Source organism: Athene cunicularia, assembly GCF_003259725.1.
Source record: "Athene cunicularia isolate RWA chromosome 3 unlocalized genomic scaffold, athCun1 chr3_part1, whole genome shotgun sequence".
In the NCBI taxonomy this organism is placed as follows: Eukaryota; Metazoa; Chordata; class Aves; order Strigiformes; family Strigidae; genus Athene; species Athene cunicularia.
The window spans coordinates 38,826,005-38,843,504 of record NW_020799097.1 but is presented as its reverse complement, the minus strand read 5'-3'; the positions used below and the strand labels follow the sequence as shown (position 1 = coordinate 38,843,504).

General features: G+C 37.3%; 1 protein-coding gene across 4 annotated transcripts in view; it reads left to right on the top strand.

Moving 5' to 3' along the window:
• The window catches only part of SYNCRIP (synaptotagmin binding cytoplasmic RNA interacting protein), a 24,705-nt gene extending 22,230 nt beyond the window's left edge, over window positions 1–2,475 (top strand). For all 4 annotated transcript variants that reach the window (XM_026844183.1, XM_026844182.1, XM_026844181.1 and 1 more), the window contains exon 11: window positions 1–2,475. This exon is cut by the window's left edge. The gene's annotated coding sequence lies outside the window, so the exon portion shown is untranslated.
• Window positions 2,476–17,500: the final 15,025 nt, after the last annotated feature.

The following is a 17,500-nucleotide window of genomic DNA, read 5'->3' as shown; positions in this document are numbered from 1 at the left end:
CTCTATTTCCCCAATGTGTTCAACAAAATCCTTAACGTCTAGCATGGTATCTTAATAAAGAATAAAGTCGTTCTTTAAAAAATCTGCTTTAAGTAGATTTTTCCCCCAAGTTTTCTTAGTTAAGGATTCCAAAAATGGTATTCACAAATTCTTGCATTTAAATTTTTATTGCAGTGGTATAGATGAATGCCATCATTGGTATCCTTAAATTTTATTTCTGCTCATGAAGGTTAATCATGATTGTCTATATAGTAATCACTTAATGAATTGTGTTCAGATACAGCAGTTTCAGGTGTAATCATCAGAGCTGGTTAGTCAGGCATTCCAGATAGTGGTTCTTTTCAGAACCTTTTTTAAAGGGTTGGTTAACTACCTCAGTAGCAGAGGATTGAACTATACCCTGTCTGTACTGTACATAGAAAATCTTTGTAGATAAAAGCAAGGCTTGTTTAATATGATATGAGGGTAAGATTATAATATACCAAATGTAACATTCTTAGTTGCCTTTAGTTCCAGAGGCTTTGTAAGACTTCCTCATGACCATCATAACAGGCCTTGCTTTTGTCGTATTTTGTGGCTGAAAAAGCAGCCTTGCTTCTTCAGATATTGTAGTTATTTGGATGTATAATAGTTTAGCAAGATGTTACTTTTGTAAGACATCAGATGTTCAAAAAAAGTGCATCAGCAACTTGTACTAAATACTGCAGTGTCCCTTTATAAAAGGTCAGACTAAAACTGACAACTGTACAGTGAAGCCTGACATTTGGATATTTTGAAGTTTTTCATAAATCATAGAATAGTATATGGCTGTAGTTTAGCTTTTTAGGTAAAAGGTATGTTTTCATTAGTGCATTTCTTATTGCTGATCACTGTAAAAACACGTGGATCAGCTTTCCATTTCTCTTACGCAGATCATGATAACCTGTAGAGTAGAGTAGAGTACAATCATTTGTGCTATGTTTTTAATTTTCTAAAGCACCTTGATGACAGTGAGTGTTCAGTGGTGAAGCATCCTCTATTGAACCACCCTTAAAAAAGACAAAAACAAAAGAACCTTGCCAAGTCCAACTTCATATAGGTAAAAGATAAAATTATGACTTACTTTGGACTTGGCATAAAGAGCTTCCCTTAACCCCCTGCCCAAAGGGATACTGCAGTTATACTACATACCCATAGGCACCACAATGAAAATTGAAGCTTATACCTAATTAAGGTTTTATACACACCAGTTCCCCCAGTAAATGCAAATTTAAACAAAATTAGACATGTCATATGTTGAAAATGCTCATGGCAAACAATCATTTTGCATTCCTGCAAATAAAATTGTTTTATACTGTAAGCTGGAGGCGAGTGTAACTTATTTTTGTAATAAAGTTTTTATTTTTTTTATGTGTCATTAATATAAATGTGTGTTAGTACAGAGATCTTCTGGTTAAAAACTTAGAATCGCACACATTTCAGTATGTTTACTTGTATTTACATAATTTTTAGAATAGTGGTTGCCAATAGCCTGTATGTTTCACATTGATTTTTTTTTTTTTTTTTTTTTGTTATCTTAATAAACCATTTTAGTATGTTGTATGTCAATTACTGGGATAGCTGGGACATGAAGTGTAATTTAAAATTGTCAAGTATTCATTGGAATATGTAAATGTGCCTTGCCAGTTTTGAACTTTTAAGACAAAGTAAGTGAATGATGGTGAAATGCGTAAGAGACATTTGCTACCACAGTTTCATATACTGCCCTTGCTAAAGAAAAGTAACTTTTTCCTCAGATTTGAGCATAAAAGTATGCAGTTGCGTTAGCTTCCGAATTTTCAAATCTAGTGATAGAATATTAGGCTTATGGAAAGTGGGTTTGCTAATTGTAGCCTTAAGTATAATTTTGAATTTCAATGTAATCCTTGGTGCTGGCATCCCCAGTGCCAAGGAGTTTAAATGCTCCCTTCAAAGAGGTTGCCGTGCCTACTGGCACTTTTACTGTCATACGGTTTTATAAGGAACACTGTCAAGATGTGGAAATCAATTTTGAACTTGCTATAAAATGAAAACACTGGGGGCTGTAGGAGAGGGGAAGTCCTCAGATTCTTAATCTTGAAATCTCTCCATTGCTGAAAAACTTAAAACACTTGTGGGATCACAAGTGCTAGTGACTAGCTCTTAGTCTGGAAATGTGTTGGGGCGGGGGGGATAATACATTAATGGAATTATAACAGTTGATGGAAGTGCATGAAAACATTGCTATTAAGGCACTACATGTGTTGAAATTGTGGATCATATCCTTAATTTCAGCTCTGATAAAAGCATGGGGGACTATAAAAAAAAAAGACAACAAAAATGACAGGAAAGTGTTTGTTTTTAATGGAATGCAAGCAATGGTGAGTAAGCAAAATACCGAGATCTTGACAGTGTTCCCTCTAATTATGAACTCAAGCCATTATAACTTTTAAAATTAAATATGATTTGCACTGTTCTGATATTGGTGCAGTTTTTTAGCAAAATGATCAGAAAACTAAATTGCATGTGGTGATTAATATTGTGAAAAAAAAAAAACTAAATCAAAAAATTGTTATTTTCAAAGCTTTAAATTTGATTGTGTAAAGAAAAAACATTAAGTGGAAATACTGGTGAGAATGGGCAAGTGCATATATACAACATCAGTTTGGTTGCACTTGGGTGTTGGTAAACTTGAAATGTTCTACAGCAATAATGCATCTCTTATGGGGTGCTTTGGTGACAAATGGTCACATAACACACAGTTCTTTTTGGCATGTTGAAGGCGAGTGTTGACTTATGTATTATGCTGCCTCTGGGTATTCTCATAGGAGGCTTATTTTACTGAAACACCTGCAAAGGTCTGAGTATAAGCTAGCATAGTTCCTTCCATATTGGTTTGTAATGTGTTTCTAAATTTGAAGTCTAGTTGAATTTAATAAGAAATCAGAAACTACTGCTGCTGCTGCTTAACACTTCTGGTTTATAAACACTCCAATACACAGCTTTTTAAATTATACTCTTGTTTTAATACTTATTTTTGTTTGAAGGGATTCATATAGAACATACAACTGTACTTTTTTTCTTTTTGTTTTTAAAGAGGAGATTTGTTATAACCCAGAACTTAAGTTTGTGTTTTCAGTGTTGGAGGAAGTCTGTTATTACAGATCCTAAGACCAGTTTCTGAATTTCTGCATTGTACAACTCTTGCCTAAATACCGTCTTAAAATCTAAAATGAGGAATACTCATTCTGTTCTTGTGGGGGCGAGGGATGTGACACAGTCCAAGATAAGATTAGCTTCCTTGGAAGGTAGGATTCCCAATTTAATATTTCAGGATAGAAATGTTATATATGGCTGCAACTTTTTTCCTTGTGCCTTTGATAATTCTTTAGAGGCTTAACTTTTATGTTCAGCGTAGCAGTTATTTTAATGCTCTCATACATCAGTGAGAGGAGACTTTTTTTTAAAGACATAAAACTGAAAGGCAACATGGACATAAACACATGTAAGATTTTTCTGAAAAAGAGTGTGTTCAGATTGATATATTCCACAAAATTAAGACTGTTATTCCTTCACTTGAGTTAGTGAAAACTTAGTGGAAAATGTTTAAAATGGAATATCAAGTTTTGGAAGTAGGCAATAAACTTCACAATGTGTAGCATTCTGAGAATTAGAATTGTTGAAGTTAGAACTTGAGTTTGTGTTCATAGCCTGAAGCTTATGAATCCCAACTTTATGACCGGTTATGATGGACTTAAAAGTTTGGCTTTACTGAGTGTCTTGCTGAACTAACTCCAGCACCAGCGCATGATATGTCTTGGCTGGGTCGAGCTAGTTGCATTAGTTGGGCAGACGAAACACGAGATTGTATTTTGTCATTTGCTCTGTGAGATAAAAATGGTATGTGGCAACAGGAGAGGAAGGCGAGCTGAAGATTCCTTGATCCTTAATGTGGGTAGTGGTGGGAGAAGGAATAAATTATTGTTACTTTACAGCCATCTAGTGCGAACAAACATAAAGCTTCTGAGAAGCTCTGATGTTTAACTTTTTTGTGGGAGACCGATTTTTTTCACATAGTCATGTGGTCAACTCTTCGCAAGTGTTTAATTATACTTGTGCTATAAAATCCACAGGAGGAAAGAGTGACTTCGGTGCTTCTTTGCTTTGACTGTTACAATAGAGAGATTTCTTGAAAAGCACCACTAGGGCTAGCCTGTTAGTTTCCTTGGAATTTGGAGAGGGGTGATTGTGTCATGTAATGATACATTTTTCTCACCAGTATATAACTGGTTACTAGTTTTTTCCACAAGCATACGTATTTTTAAAGGGCCAGCTCCTGAGTGGCTGTTACACAGCTGAGCTCATCTGGAAACATTGGGTTACACTGATTAACTTAATGAAAGCTTCTTTAGATGTCAGACTTCCAGGTACCTGTTAGAGGTGTTGGGGTTTTTTTTAAAAAAGAAAAAGCATCTGTGACAGTCTAGAAAATACAGTCATAGTATGCAGATAATCGGTAATTAAATACAGTTTGAATGTTTAAAGTTTGCATCACAGGATACGTTTCAGTTCCAAGAATTCTTTCATTCCTGAATGTCCATGAAGCTTAGTGTCTGCTTCAAAGCCAACACTTTTTGACAGTCATTTTAGGTAAAACTTGCAGTGTCAGAAATCTGGATTCCCTCTAGTCTGAGTGTGATAAATTTGGCTGATTAATGGTGTCAGTTCACTGTCTCTGTTTGCACAGTTAGTGTGACAGTACAATTTTACTTGTTTTGGTCACTAATACGTAGAAAAGACATTGAATCTTACTGCTTACTTTCTTTGCACTAAGGAAGCTATGAAATGAATTCTTAGTTCTGCTACACAGCCAGTAGAATAGCCTATGCAATTTGACTGCACAGAAGATAATGGTAAGTAAAACCAGACATTCTAGTACTTAAATGATTTGTAATTCCCCAGAATCCAACCTCAGTAGACTGTTAAATTGACTCCTTATCTGCAGTTATTAGGGAGGTTGTGGGTTTTAATTCTTTAATTTTAGTGTGTCCACTTCAGTGCTAAGTGAATGTTGAGTGTAATCTGATACTGTTTAATGTTAAATACTTTAGATCTAAAAATCTCTAAAATGCTTCATGGGTAATTCAGTATGTATTTTTAAACTGATGGATTAGCAGTCATAGTAGTTCAAGGGATTTTCCATGAACATGGTCAGTCATTGAAAGCCAGGGACTGAATATATCAGGTCCCTGAGTTCCTTGTTCCAAGTGTATCATTTCCAGTATTGTTCTGCTATCTAAAGTAACATTTTTCAGATTTTGTTTTTCTCTTTAGTGGAGTGAAGAATGCATCTAATTCTGTCACTAGTAGTGGTTATTTGAAAATTGTATTACTAAAGATAGCTAATTTGGGATTAAAAAAAATCTTCCTCTGTGAGAATTCAACAAAGGCAATTTTATAGATATCCCATTAGTAAATTAAAGCTTTTCTTAAGGTGCAGTTTCAGCATACTTAAGAATGAAGCTCTGTATTATAAAGCACTGGTGAGAGCGAGCCTAAAAAAATTATAATTAATCTTTTAATATTGCAGATATATCACAGTTGGAGGATGATTTTAATCTTTAATATAGCAGCATTTGAGATGACAGATAAAATTACCTAGTCCCTAGATTTTGAAAAGCTGAAGTTGCTATTAAAGGACTGTTCCTGTTCAGATTGTGGTCAAAGGCTTCCTTTGGATAGTGCAATGAAGCTTTTTTTCTCCCAGTGCAAACAGTTGTTCTAACAAGCTAACCTGTTCCTGATCAGTTCTCAAACAGAATTTTTGACTTCTGTATGTGTATTTAAATTGATATTTTCAGCAGAAGACAAACCTCCAGTGACAATCACTGGTGTATATGTGAGTAGTACTTTCACCAAGAAGTGACCAGTATGTAACTGACTTGAACTAGTCTAGTGAAACTGTCCTTTATTCTTATTGCCTACACTTTTACAAAAGTATGTTTGTTTACACTTGCTTTTGAATTAGTGGGATGCTTAAAAGCTACTTTGAAGAAAACCACAGCATGTATGTTGTTAAAATCTGTCAGAATTAGCACGTTAAGAAATATGCTGCAGGTTTCATGCTAATGGAAGACTAGACTTGAATATAAGGGGGGGGTGAATGTCCTGTCTTTTAGTGGAAGTCCTGAAGGTACAACAAGCTTTAGGTGGCTTTAAGCTTCAGCAGTGAGCACAGTGGAAGCTGGATTCATGTAGTTGAGTAATCTCTGCTGCCTTGCTCCACTGTGTTTTCATAACGTTAACACAACCTCAGAAAATATAAGAAAAGTCCCACTATGGGGTTAACTTCAGTGAGTTTGATTTTACAGCTAAAATTAAGAAGGATCTGAAAGGTCTTTAATCCATTGGATTTAAAGTAATTTTGTGTATGTTGCTTGCAACGTGGTTTTATACAGAAATGATCTGACGGTGGCAATAGTGTAATAAATTGCACTTTGCATTTTTTAAAAGGGTATACTAATCTGATACAGAGTTTGGTTTATTGATGTTCTGAGCTGTTCAGGTGGTCATGTTTCTTTCTGACCAAGAAAATGATCTTAATTATTTGTCTCAGACCCAGTAGTTGCTTCATTGAGGTAGTTGGTCTTTTCTTAGGTTAACTGTTGAAATCAATACAGATTTCTAATAGGAAGTAGAGTTTCTTTTCTTAATAGCAGTATTAAAACTTTCACAGTTTTATTGCCTTCAGTGTAACTGCTTTCATTGAGGAATGAGTGAGGAGTATACAGATCAATGGTGAAAAAGCATTCCAGACTAAGCTTTCGAAAAGTGAAGCCTCCCGGTTTGTAATGCACTTTGAGGTGCATTAAGGTGTACTCGCCACATGGGTACAAACGGCACAGAGGTGAATCAGGTAGTGGTCACATCTCAGCAAGGTCAACTCAAACTACCTTCAATGATGGCCTATGCTAAAACAGATTATTTGGTATTGAAGTGTGCCAACATGGTTTTGTAGTTTTACTGTGGAGTTAGTAAAGAACAGCTAGGATAGTAACTCCAGTACAGCTGCATGTAGATGACGATCCACTCCAATTTTTGAAGTCTCTGGAAGAACAAAAGACAGTCATGCATAATGTGTTTTAAGCATCTTAATTTTCAAAGTCCTTTTGAAGAAAGCTTTTTCTGCTTTAATACGCAGAAGATGAAAACATGTAACATTCAAATTCTGTATGCCATTTAAAGATAGAAAGACACATTAACTTAGCAATTCTGGTTTTAAGATCAGAGGGCTGCGTGTAGTTAGAGCCCAGTAATCAAGACGTGGTTTAGAATCATGGTCATTTTTGTACTCTGTGAAGAAAGGTCCTGCTATTAAACAGAATCCCTGTATGTAGCAAAAATGCATATATTGGAAAAAAACCCTACACAACATCCCCTGTTTCTGAAAGGTGTTTAGGAGAGGACTTGAACATACAACACTTTCTAAGGGTATGTAGGCTAAATAGGTGATAGGTGTTGAATTCTTAGATACAGGGCAAGTGAGATGAATGCAGTAATCTTGGAACTTCTGCCTCTCAGTTGCGTGTTAAAAATTACGTAGACAGATCTCAGCTTTCACAAATAATCCAGATTGTGTTTAATGTTCAGTTTAAAAAAGAACACACATGTCTTGACTTAGAGATCTTTAAGGACAAAAAGTGTCCCTGTGAAAACTAAAACTTAAAAGGATCTTCTGTAAATACCTTTGTTCTTTTTCTAAAGCAGCGATGACAACCAGGGAAGTTCCTCCTCAGAGGAAAACAAAGGAGTATATTTGTCTTGTATTTAAAAGGTTCACCTAGGAGTGATAGAATCACAAACACTCCCCACTTGGGAAAGCTCGTAACAAAGCATATTCTTGTTTGCTTCTTAAGAAAACATAAAGTGATGGAACAGCTGGGAAAATAAATCGTTTACCTGTTGGGCACAAGATGGTCATTAAATGTGCCTGAACTACACTACTGGCAAGTTTGTAGTCTGGGGTTAAAGACAAAATAGGCAGGAAAACAACCTGGTAAACCACAAGGTAGAACAGCTACATTTAGCTGTGTTACAGCTTTGTAGGGTCTTTCCTGCTATTAATCAGTATCCTTTTCCTGTGAAAGGTAGGTACACTCTAAGCCAGGCACCATCTATCAGCCACAGCGTGATGTGAAGGGAATGTCAGATCTTGCCCAGATTCAGACATCAGGTCGAAAGCAGACACAGGGTCCTTGGATTACGTGTCAAAAGGTAAGATCCTGTCCTGGCTGTCAAGGGCTGCTTTACCTTGGTAGAAATTTCAGAAGAAAATTTTCTGGAAGTACCCCTGTAAGGGAGGAAGTTTTGAACCTGGCAAAATATAAAAATGTTGGGGAAAAAAAACCCTGTTGCTATGTCTAATGATGATATTTCAAATGTCTTGTTCTGAGACACGAGTGATACCCTAGAGCTGCTGTTTGTAAACCTGCTGTTTTGAAGTGATGAACTAATAGTCAGCCCTGGGGAAGCAAGAGCCAGTGTTGAGTATCTGATACACATGTTCCAAAGATGGACCATTTTTCACTATGGGAGAGGAGTTCTGTCTCTTACTGGTGTAATATCTGCCATTCACTGCCCTTAATCCCTTACAGGATGGACAAAAGTAGGGTAATTGAGAAAACTTTTTAATGGGTCCTGATGATGCCTCCTAACTGAGTGATGTTTGAGGGAATGTAGTGTTCATAGCAAAGCTTGCATTTAGTCTTGAGTCAAATGTCTCTTAATGCAGGGGACAAAGTGAGAATAGGTGTATGACTTGTAAATGAATCAATGTGAACTCAGCAGCCCCTTCGCAGATTCTAAATTCAGGATGGGCCCAAAGAGCTCCCAAGTACACCAGCTTGTATAGAGTTGCGTTTCTTCCTGGAAAGCGTGCAAGACAAGCCCAGCATTCTGAGAGTGAAGTGGCTGATCATTTCTTGGGACTAGGCCAGGACTTTTCATTAAAAGACCTAGTGATGCAGGTAGCCTACATAGGTGTATCCCATACGGGAGGTGATCTTCATGTGCTCAGAAATTAAGGTGCTTAAAATGATCAGTATGTGCTTGGAAACACATCTGGGACCTCAAGAGAGAAAAAGACTTAAAAGCCAGTATGAAGGTTGCTGAACTTCATCTGAAGATGTTAAGTTTCCTCAAGTCTAGGCTAGAGCTTTTGTCTTAGTGCAAGATAATACACTACCTTAATGAACAAAAGGAATCTTCTAAGACTGTTAAAAGCAAAAGCTTGCAGTGCATCATAAGGTAAAAAGCTGAAGAAGGAAAGTGGTAAGGTAATACACTTGACAAATTTTAGTTTGCCAGGGTGGTCTCTGCTTTCTAAATTAAAAGAGTATCAAGTGTAAGTAAGGATTTGTGTCTTGTTCATCAGAACTTGGGATATACAGAAGCATTTCTTTTCATAGACAGCTTTCAGTGGGGAAAAGTTGTCATTTTCTCTGCAGGTGAGCATGGTGAACAGCATCTCTGAAGACTCAATGGGAGATGGGAGCGTTCCTGACTGTAGAAGTAATGTGAAGTGAGCATCCAATGGAGATCGGTGCTTGTTCTAAGTTCTTGGTGAAACTCAGGTGAGCAGCTTTGAACTAAGACACCTTGGACTAAACGCACTAACTCCATGTCTTCTCACTGTCAAAAGTGCTCCTCCAGATAACCCATGACTTCAGTTGTGTTCTTTTGCTGGATTTCAGCTTTGCTCTTGGGCTTCAGGGAAGGAGACTCACTACTGTACAGGTAGCTTGGCTTCCTCTCCAGATCTAACAACCAACTGAAGGGGGGAATGGAAGACGGGATACAGCTGGGCATTAGTCCCCACCATTGTGGTCCAGGAGAAACCAGATACCTAGGCTTTTCAGAATTGAGACTGACTGGCATTCCAAGCTTTCTGACCGTAACACATCCCAGAAACACACTGGATGTAGACAATAGACCACAGTATGGTGATAGGTTAGTACTCAATCTACAGTTTACTATATCCAGAAGCTGAAAGGTGATCAGTGGAGAATTTACTACTTGTCCTAGATAAATAATGGGCCACTAGGAGCCTGGATGATATTAGAGAATCCTTTATACATTTTGATACCTTCTGAGTGAAATCTACTTAACTTTCACATCTGAGCTGCTCTGACCCCAACTTGAGGTCTGTCTGGGCCCTCCCTGTTCTGTGTGTTGTGTTAATGAGCTATCTTAAGTGCATTGGCTGAAATGCCAGTGACCTCAATCTGGGCGGAGAGGAAGTAATACTAACAACCTAGAGAATACCCCAAACTCGAGATTAGACAACTTCTTAAGGGGAAGAAGATGTTACTCCTTACAGTTTGATATGAAAGATGGTATGCACATTTTCATATTAAAATGCCCCTTTATTAATATGTACTTTAAAATACGTACGTATATGTGAGAGGAAAAACTTCATGCCTAGCATTTTAAAACATTTCTTCTGTAGAACAACAAAGATAAGCCAGGTAGCTTATAGAGTAGCAAGTCAGTCATAAATCAAATAGTAGTTTAGAAAGTTTTAGAATAATACTGAGTGTTTAATAATAGCCCCCCATACATTATCATACTTCAGTAGCTCCAGTGCCTTTCCTAGCTAGAACACTAGTTACTTAAAACAGAAAATTTTAAAAACCCAAAACATTAAGTAATGGAGTCTCACAGAAATTAGCTGTCTACCAAATAGTCCATCCTTCTTGAATTCATGACCTGTGCCTTTTCCAAACAGTTCAAAGTCCTCTTATGTGCTTAAGCATGAACTCTCCCTCCCCAAAGGAAACTTTAGGGAAAACCACTGTGCAAGTGGCAAGTGTGCTCCAAAACAAGGAACTGCATTTGTAGAACATCTGGAAGAATTGCAAGTAACTGTTCTTCAGTACTCTGGAAGAGGGACCGTGGCTTTCTGTCCTGCCAAGGTATGTTTGCTGATAGGCCCATGGAGGAATCATCTGCTTCTTTGGAGCACCATTAATGCCAGTGCTAGAGGTGAAGTGGTATATAATAATATTTTTCTATTAAATATGCCGACATTTTTTTGGAATAAAGCTTTGCCATACCTTCAGGAAGTTGGGCAGCTATCTAATAAAGATAGCATTGATCAGCTATGAGCTTTAAAGAGCTTGGTACTGAGCCTCACTTCTTAAACTCTCATTAAATTCCTCTTCTAGTGGAGCTTTATCCTGGAGCTGTATGTTCCAGTTATACCACAAAATAAGTAATACAGGCAAGCTGCCCATGTGCTTCAAAAAGCCTCAAAATTCATCCTGCATAGGAGGAGGAATAGCCCCCTGTTCAGGCTCTCATAGTATCATCTTGTGCATTCTGCCTGTTAGCATAAATCAGAATTTTTTTGCTTTTGTCATATAGTCAGTATTCTTGCTAGGGAAATATATGGTTATTATTTGCTCTTTAACCATTTTGAAAATGCCTCAGTTTTTGCTGTACATCATTTAAATGGAGGAAAATATCAAATTGATTCTATACATCCTCAGCCAACAAATGGTAAAGAAAACAATATCCTGGTTATACAACTGGTTCTGTAACAATTCCTGTGAAGTGTCTGATGAAAGACTTAACTGAAGCATAAATAACTTTTTGAGGGTGATACTTAATGTTTGACTCTTACCCTATACTGCATTTACATACTTCATGTTGTCGGGAGACACTGGTTGCTTGAGCTAAAAATACCTCTATGGAATTTTGACCTGACAAAAACACTCAAGGCATTTACTGCTGTATCCACAGAAGCTAAAGCAATGGGCTTTGAGATACCAGCGTACCAGTCACTAAAACAGATCTTGTCACTTTGGCTGGGTTTATATGATGATTACCAGCACATGCAGTGGACATGTTAGTAGAAAACTTCCTCTGATACAAGCTGGCTTAAAACAGCAGCCTTTAGTTATAATTAGTCTTCTTCCCACTTTTGCTGAGTTCTGCATGTTGAGGATCTGTGTGTTGGTTAGAACTTCCTGAGTATGTATGTCTTTGTCGTGCCTTTTTTTCAGTTCTTCTTCCAAGGTGGAAAAAATGAATCCATCAAAAACTAGAGTTGTGTCCAAGTGAAGAAAAAAGCATCATAAATCTTCACATGCTAAAATGTGAAATTACACTGAGATAGGGCAAAAAATAGTTAAGGAACAATTTAAGAAGGCACTAGTTCTAATAATAAAAATAATTTTGAATGCTATTTTGTTGAAAAGTTTTGTTCCCCTTGTTGCAGCCTGTCCCCATCCTAGCACTACAAACCAGAGGATATAATAAAATTGGAAAACAATAGAGATAACATCAAAGATGATAAAAGGTACAAAGTGCTCTCATCTGAAGAACAATGCACTGGAGCAGGAATTTTCATTTTGGAAAAGGTAGTTTGGTCAGGTGACCAGAGTATTTTGATAAAAAAAGCAGCAATTGTGCTGAGTAGGGAGCGTTTTTTCACCATTTCTTATATTAAATGAAACACAGGAATGTTTAGAGGGCTGTATCTTCGCTCACACAAGCTTAAATAAGTGTGGAACTCCTTGCTGCATGATTTTTGTTAAAGTTCATGGCTGTTCAAAAAGCAACTTGAAATTTAGGAAAAAAATTCTTCCTCAGGATATCCCAAGATGGCGAATCAGAGTAAGAGAGTGTTGTCTTGCTGTGTTTTTATAACTTTTTTTCTAGGTAGGTATCCCCTGTTGGCCATCATCACAAACAGGATACTCACCTAGTTGAACCTTTGCTGATCCAATACAGCTGTTCTGCAAATCCATCAAGTATGTATGATGAAAAACTTACACTAGCTTTAAATTCTCCAGATCTTATCATAGTTGAGGCATAGGTGCTGTAACACTTTGCAGTCATTTAATAGAAATACATGTCATCTTATACGAGGATTTTCTTGACACTTTTTAATTGAGCTGAAACAAGGGAACATGGCTTAAGTTCCTCCTCAAACTCCCTACTTGAAGATTTCCCCCATTGGCTTGAGAGTTGGTCAGTGGAAATTTCTTTCAGGACCCAATGTAGCTATTTTCACAAACTGTGCATCCAGGGCAGGCTTTTCTTTATCCCCTTTATCACTTAAAGACTTGATTAAGGTGCATATCCAGAGAGCGTATCTTTTGTTCAGGTGAACTAATACAAAATTTCAATAAATTCCTTTGCTAAATGTTGCTGCAAACCTAGTAATTTCTTTAAGTATTTTTCCAATGTCTCCTGTATAGGTCTCGTGTCTTTCCTTATGCATATTCCTTAATGGTGTGTTTTGCTGGGTTTTTCTAGTTGTAAATTTTTTTTTCCAATTTTGCAGGACTATTTCTTATTGTCTGTAGTCATCTTCTACACCCACCTCACAACTTTCTGCTGTATATCCTCCTCTTAAAGTCCCATAAACTGTAGTTTACAACAGGACAAATTATTTTCATCTCCAATATCTAAATTCTCTGTAGTACCTAGTCTGTGAAAGAAAAGTAATTTTCATGTAAAAAATGTGAAGAAAAGCTCTGTATATATACTAGTGTTGGTCTGAGCCTTTTTTACTTTCTCCTTGAGAGCTACAAGTTCTTCAAGGCAAAACTTTCTCTAGCACATTGCCTTTATTTTTTTTTTCCTTCTTCCCAGTGGTACATGTTCCCCAAATGGATTTTGCTTGTCACTGAAATTCTAACACATTCAGTGCTCCTCAGCAACTCTCTGTTTTGCTCAGTGTTGTTCCTGTTGGGTGCACTAAACTGGAAACTGTCTCACTTGAAGTGGTTCTTTTTCTTGAATTTTCTTACCAGAACAGTCTCCCTGCCTTTTTTCCCTTGTGTTTTTATTTTGTCTGGTACCAGTCAGTGACTTCATGGCTTCAGTCCTAAACACAGCCTGGTAGGTCTTCTAATTGGAATTTCAGGTCTTCTAATGGAAATGTATTTTACAGTGTCTTTTAAAAAAAAAAAAAGTGATGATTAATTTCGAGGGACCTGTTTTAATTGAAACCCATTATCTCCTCCCCTTCAACTTCAATTGTCTGCTGAATCTGTTTCGAACAAACGTTTTAAAATCTGTGTTATGTCAGTTGGTGATTCATTCCCTTGCAATTGTGGAGACCAGTGACCTTTGGAGAAGTATGTTGCCCATCTTTTTTAAAAGAATTTCTCCCTTCCACCTGCCATTTTGCTCCTTAGTATTCTGGATTAGCTAAACTTCCCTGGTCTTCTAGAAGACAATCTGTGTGGGATTTTATCCATGAATCCAAAGCCCCTGTCGCTGTATCCAGCAGGTACTTTTCGCCCCAGGTTACAATTTTCTCATTCATTCTCATTATAATCTTATAATACTTAAGGTCAACGAATGGTTCATAATGTGTTGGTCCAGGAAGCAAATTCAAGAACCTACACCAGCCACTGGCAGCACACAGTCCTGTACAGCTGACAAGCACGGGTCTGTGTGGGTGGTACAGGAGCTGACTCCCAAATGCTATAAATCTATTAGCAGTTTATTAACTCATTAAGAAATGATTGTGACTGTTTATAACACTAAAGCTAATTTTGTTTACCTAAGTCTTAATAATTATCCTTCTACCCAAACCAAACCAGAAATGTGTATGGTCAGCCTCTACGCTTTCCCCCAGTTTCAAGTGTTGCTTTAATACAGAAAGACCCAAACCACTAAATTGTCAATTTTCACATTGTTTTTTGCATACAACTGAATTATTTCACAGACTGAAACCAGTAATGGTTGATGGATGCCCTTTTAAGTTTTGCACTTAAGTCTGAAGTGTTTATGAATGCTTCATTTTCTCAGGATCTGCGTCACCAGTTTCAGTTTTTAGCTATTTGCTAAATACTTAAAATGAATGTTCTTCAAGGTTTTCTGCTAAATGGCTGAAGTTAGAAGTTAATATGAAGCTGCCTACTTAAACTTCTGGAAAATGAACAAAAATGAACAGGGACTTGTGGGCAGTAATTTATAAAGGAAAATTAATTCCTTGTTGGGTAATATTGAGGATTACATTATGTAAGTTAGGCTGGACAACAGTATCCTTGAAAAAGATAAATATGTAATGCCCTGAAGAGAGCAAAAGCAGACTTGCAGAGTAAATTAAATGCAATCCACTGGTGAGAAATGCTGTATTACAGTTCACTGCCTGGTTTATTAAAACAAGCACTTTTAAGATTTTTTTAAAAAAAAAGCACTTTAGTAAATACAATCTCAGACTTATAACTGATATTATTCAGCTAACAATTGTATTATACTTTATGTTGAAAATCTACACTAATATATTTTTGAATTGCTAGAATATGCAATTTTCTGTTGCTATTTATAAAGAAATAAAAAATGGAGAACTGACTCCATAAGAAGACTTGGATGATCAGTGAAATCTCCTTTTACATTTTAAATATTAAAATAAAATCTAGCTTTTTAGAATAACCGTGTCCTGGCCACGTTACTTCAGAGCCCATCTCCAGATACTTCTTTTCCCCTTCAGTTCCCCAGTTAACCAGAGAAACGTCTTAGGTGAAGAAGGAAAGACTCGCTATTGCTAGGGAATGGCTAAAGTTCTAATTTCTCACATAAAATCAACAAAATTTTGAAAAAGCTTGGTCTTGCCAATATTTCACTTTGTTGTTCCATACTTTATTGTGTTGGAAAACAAACCAGCTATGTCTCTCAGTGTAGCAGAACAATCTGAACAGTCACAGAAACAAGAGTTGCAGAGTGTGACAGGCAATGCTAACACTGCTGTCTCCAGCAGAGCAGGATGGGATAAAGCAAGTTGTGTCTGCCCAGCAGATGTAAAGTCTGTGAATTGAAGGAAATCACACAGCTTCTTAGATTATAAGGTACAATTCGTCCAAAATGTGAATGTGGCACTCACTAAATAAAGATAACACTGAACAATGAAGTTAGAAATTAAAGCTTTACCTGGAGTAGCAAACACAACTGGAAGCAGAAGTTTGACTTCTGTTCCTGCTGGTTTGCTGTGCAAGTCACTTCCTATGGTACAGATATGTGATACTGTGACATCTTTATGAAATATTTTCAGAATTACAGATTTTTAAAAGTTATTTCTTATTAAAAACATTGCAAAATAAATGACTAAAAATCACAAGCAGTAGAGCTGAGGATGAAGTAATCAGGTAACAAATAAATGCATCTTCTGAGGAAAATTAATTTACTCTGAATAGACTGTATAGAGATTTGCTGTGTATATGCACCTTGTTTGGTTTTTTTCCGAATAGGAAACATGTGGACTGACATGAAATAATACTGTGCAGACGCTCTTAAAGAAATTCAAGCTTACCCTGGTCTTTCGCCAAGCTCTCTGAGAAAGGTCAACATACTGAAGTCAAACTGCAGCATTTCACCTGCTTTAGAGGTCAAGGGAAGTGTTGCATAAAATGACAAAACATCTGAGTAAAGATTCTGAAAGCTATTACCAGTTTTTGATTTCTAGATACTGACTCACCTTCCAAATACTGACTTTTTCTTAATAGTGCTGTTCTGGGGTTTTTGCTGAAGATCTGTAAACATGACTCTTCTGAAGAGAAGGATTTCCTGTGTGCTCACATACCCTTTGCCCAAATATGCCTGTGTGGGGCTGTGCAAATGAATATAAAAGGCAACAGCTTCTCAAAACTCAGAAATAAAAGCAGGCATTTCTCCTTGAGCAGGTCTTTTTCATATTTGAAACTAAAGCTCTTCTATGAAGATTTCCCAGGAGAAGTTGTTTAAGCATTTTTGTCTATTGATCTGATCTCTTGTAACTAGTGTCTTTAACTTTGAACTTCCTCAGACTAACTACAGAGTTGCTGAAAGCATTCAGGCAGTTTGAAAGCTTGTGACTTACACTGTACCTGAAGGCAGTTATTCATGTGAAGTTAGCTTTAAATTGTTACTAGTAATGAACAACTACATTGCATAATCAGTTTATTTTCAGTGTCCTAACCTTGTATAGTCACTGATGTTAAGGGGGAGTGTGTTACATTCCCTACTTTGTTCCTTTTCTTTGCAAGCAATTACGAAGTTTTGAGAAGTGATTATATGGTTTTAATGTCTCAGTCACTAAATGGTTTAGTTCAGTCATCATCTAAATATAGAGCATTCAGTCAGATGTAGCAGTTTCTGTCTGCTTGGCGCTTAGAGCCCCTGTTGTTCAGAACCCATGTATTTATAACTAGGTAAGCTTTCTGTCATCAGAGATCTTCTATTTGCAGGGCTTAGCACAGTATGTTACACAGCAGAGCTCGAAATGCCACCCGAGCGCGTTACCGGAGGGCTGCTGAAAGGATCTCTCCGGGAGCCGGGTGCTCCCCCAAATCTGACCTAGCTCAACTCATCTTGGGAGCTCGGCCCTTCTCCGCTCCTCTTCTCCCCTCGAACGAGCCCAAGCCGCAGCCAGCATTGCCGCCGCTTCTCCCCACCAGCGGTGGCCGTGCCCCGGGACGCTGCGACGGGGCCCGCAGCCGCCGGGCCG